Source organism: Myotis lucifugus, unplaced genomic scaffold (genome assembly GCF_000147115.1).
Source record: "Myotis lucifugus unplaced genomic scaffold, Myoluc2.0 scaffold_937, whole genome shotgun sequence".
Classification (NCBI taxonomy): domain Eukaryota; kingdom Metazoa; phylum Chordata; class Mammalia; order Chiroptera; family Vespertilionidae; genus Myotis; species Myotis lucifugus.
This window is the reverse complement of record NW_005871985.1, coordinates 67,169-70,870: the sequence shown is the minus strand read 5'-3', so window position 1 is coordinate 70,870 and position 3,702 is coordinate 67,169.

Here is a 3,702-nt window from a genome sequence, read left to right as displayed (position 1 = left end):
TGCTCAGGGCATAGCAGGCATCCCTGAGCGTTTCGGCAGGCGTGTCCTCACCTGGAGCCGTGCCTGGGTCAGGTCCACTTCCAAGCTCACTCGGGTTGGTGCCAGATTTCACTTCCGAGGGGCTGTGGGCCGGAGGAGGCTGTCCTCGGGGGTTACAGAGCCTCATAGTGTGGAGGTGAGAGCTTCAAAGGATGTAAGTAGAAGCTCTCTGCCTAGTGTAAAGGATGAATTCTTAGTAATGTAACCTGACCATGGGAGCGACAGCCCATTGCCTCTGCCACACTGATTGGCTAGAACAGCGGTTCTCAACCTGTGGGTCGCGACCCCTTTAGCGGTCGAACGACCCTTTCACAGGGGTCGCCTAAGACCATCGGAAAACACATATAAAATTACATATTGTTTTTGTGATTAATCACTATGCTTTAATGATGTTCAATTTGTAACAATGAAATTGGGGGTCACCACAACATGAGGAACTGTATTAAAGGGTCGCGGCATTAGGAAGGTTGAGAACCACTAGGCTAGAAGCTGTCCCAGGCTCCACCTGCACTCATGCATGCGGTGCTGGGGGATCAAATGTGCCAAAGGCCGACTCCCAGAAACTGAGTTAAGACATGAGTGCATGGCCCTGGTCGGCTTGGCTCAGTGGATAGAGCGTCGGCCTGTGGACTGAAGGGTCCCAAGTTCGATTCTTGGTCAGGGGCACATGCCTGGGTTGTGGGCTTATCCCCAGTAGGGGGTGTGCAGGAGGCAGTCAATCAATGATTCTCTCTCATCATTGAGGTTTCTATCTCTCTCTCTCTTTCCCTTCCTCTCTGAAATCAATAAAAATATATGTTTTCAGCTGCTATGTTTGTGGTTGTCATGAAACAATAAAAAAATGAATACAACAACCTAGGTCCCCTCTCCATTACATACATTCATAGCACCCTGGACTTTTTTCTGGCAATGTTGTCACAATCATACTTACTTGTTTAAAATCTCTCTCTTGCGCCCTAGCCAGTTTGGCTCAGTGGATAGAGTGTCGGCCTGCAGACTGAAGGGTCCTGGGTTCGATTCCAGTCAAGGGCACGTACCTCGGTTGAGGTTCCTCCCCGGCCTGGGCCCTGGTAAGGGTGCGTGCAGGAGGCAACCAATCGATGTATTTCACTTACATCAATGTTTCTGTCTTTCCCTCTCTCTTCCACTCCCTCTAAAAAATCAATGGGACAATATCTTCCAGTGAGGATAAATAAATACATAAATAAAATAAATTAATTAAATCTCTCTCTGGCCCCTGGCATGAAAGCCCCATGAGAGTGGAAGTGGAGTCTGTCTGGCTCATCCCTGGCCTCCCAAAGCCCAGCACCGTTTTGTTGTGGGGCCATTGGTGGGTGGCTGGCCCTTTCTCCTCCCCAGCCCGCTTTCCCTGGCCGTGTTCCCCTATAGAGACCCAAAGAGCTTCTGGCTTCCCAGCTTCCCCTGGAACCGGAGGTGGTCATGTGACTCGGTCCTGGCCCGGGACACAGAGGGGGAGTCGCTGAAAGGCTTCTGGCCGCGGTGCCCTGGGGCCCATTTGGCCCAGACCACAAAGAGCGGAGTGTTTATTGTTCAGGAATTTTGCAAGTCAGTTGTTCAACACAGTCGGTCATTACTTAACAATTAAGTTATACAAACTTACAATGAAAAATTATATTAAAAGCAAAGAGAATACTCAGAACGACTTCCTAATTATTTTACCGCAGCTTATAACGATCTGCTTTGAAGAATTCTGCATCCGCGGTAACTGCATGATGGAAATGCTCCGTGATGGGGTGCTGCGGGGGCCCCTCCCGGGAACACAGCCACCAGCGTCATGTTTGAAATCAGGGGCGGCAGGAGCGCTTACACCACAGAAATTGGCAGCTGCTGCGGGTCGGGACTCCTCTCCTTCCTCCCACCCCAGGACGCCAGGAGCTGGAGACGGACCAGCACACCTCGCCGTCTGGGGAAGACGCTGTTCTCTGGGGAAGGGGACAGATGCAGCTGACCCTGCCTTTGCTCAGCCCCAGGGATTCCTCCCTGGAACGCACACGTGATGTCCGGAGCTGGAGCCGCCGTCTCGCAACCGCGAGCACCGTCGGAATCAGAGAGATTCTGACTTAAAAAACCAAGTGCTTTCTTTGTTTAGGCCCCGTTAGTCCACTCTCCTGTGACTTCCAGAATTCCTACCTGATGTGCGTAGGCATCCCACAGAGTCTGTGAATGAATAAACCCGCCCGCTGCTCCTTCCTCCGCGGTGTCTCCGACGTGGGCTTGCATCCACCAGGGAGCCAGCCCGGCAGGTGTCCCAGTGATGAGGACGCTTTTCCGTGTAGGAACTGAAATTCGGAGACCTCTTTGTAACGTCAGAACGTAAGCCCAGTCCCTCCTGGCCCCAGTCTTTCCCATGCCGTGTCCGTTCGATGGGAAATAAATTGGGGTTTAGTGATCTAAGAGTTGGACCGGCACTTTCTGGGGGGGGTTGGGGGGGGACTCCTGACCTCGTCGGACACTGTGAAGGGGAAGTGGGTGGCTTAGTGCCCCGAGACCTCCTCCCCGACTCTCCCAGTGACATTTCTCTTTAGAAAAAAATAAATTACAAGCTGTGTATAGGCCCAGGTGAGCTGCCCTCCACGGCGCTCCCTGAAGTTTTCCTGGATTCGGGGGCTCAGGGGGGCAGAGGTCAGCCGCTTGGGTGCCTGTGGGAAATCCAGGTCCGGTTTGGGATGGGACGTCAGCTCACCGATGCGATGAAAACCCACAGCCCGCTGCAGTCACCTGTTGCTATGTAACCAAGGCCCCCAAACCCAGCGGCTTGAACAACTGAGGCTTATTGTCTCACAGCAGTGGTTCTCAACCTTCTGGCCCTTTAAATACAGTTCCTCATGTTGTGACCCAACCATAAAATTATTTTCGTTGCTACTTCATCACTGTTATGTTGCTACTGTGATGAATTGCCATGTAAATATCTGATATGCAGGATGGTCTTAGGCGACCCCTCTGAAAGGGTCATTCGACCGCCAAAGGGGTCTCGACCCACAGGTTGAGAACTGCTGATAAACCATGGGTGGGCCCTGGCCAGTGTGGCTTAGTTGCTTGGGCGTCAACCCAAATGTTGCTGGTCCGATTCGGGCTGGATCCCTGGCGGGGCGTGCAGGAGGCAGCTAATGGGTGCTCTGCTCTCACATGGATGTTTCTCCTTCTCTCCTCCCTTTCACTCTCTCTGAACATCAGTGGGAAAAATACCCTTGGGAAAAGCACTGCTCACCAACAGCGCGGGCCTTCTCCCCTCTGCCACACCGGTGCCTGCGTTTCCCAGACCCCTTTGCAGTCGGGTGGGGCCATGGGACAAGTTCCGGCCAACGGGCCGCCTGAAGGTGGCACGAGTCACCTCTGAGCCAGCCCAGGACTTGCTGGTGTGTCACACACACCCTCTCCCTCCACCTCAGTGAACTCTGGGGTTTGGGTTGGGGTTTAAGTAGCTTGGAACGTACAGCCACCGGGGGAGAAGGGTCCAGAAAGGAGGCTGCAGGCTCTGACACCTCCCTGCCCATCTGCCTTGGGGTTCCTGACACCCCAGGCTGGGGACGATTCGGGAAGGTGGGTGCTGTTGGCAGACGCAAAGGTTGGCGTGCAGAACTGAGCCAGATGTGGCTGGTGCAGGCCCTTAGCACCGGGGCAAGCGGGGCTCCGCGCACCCCG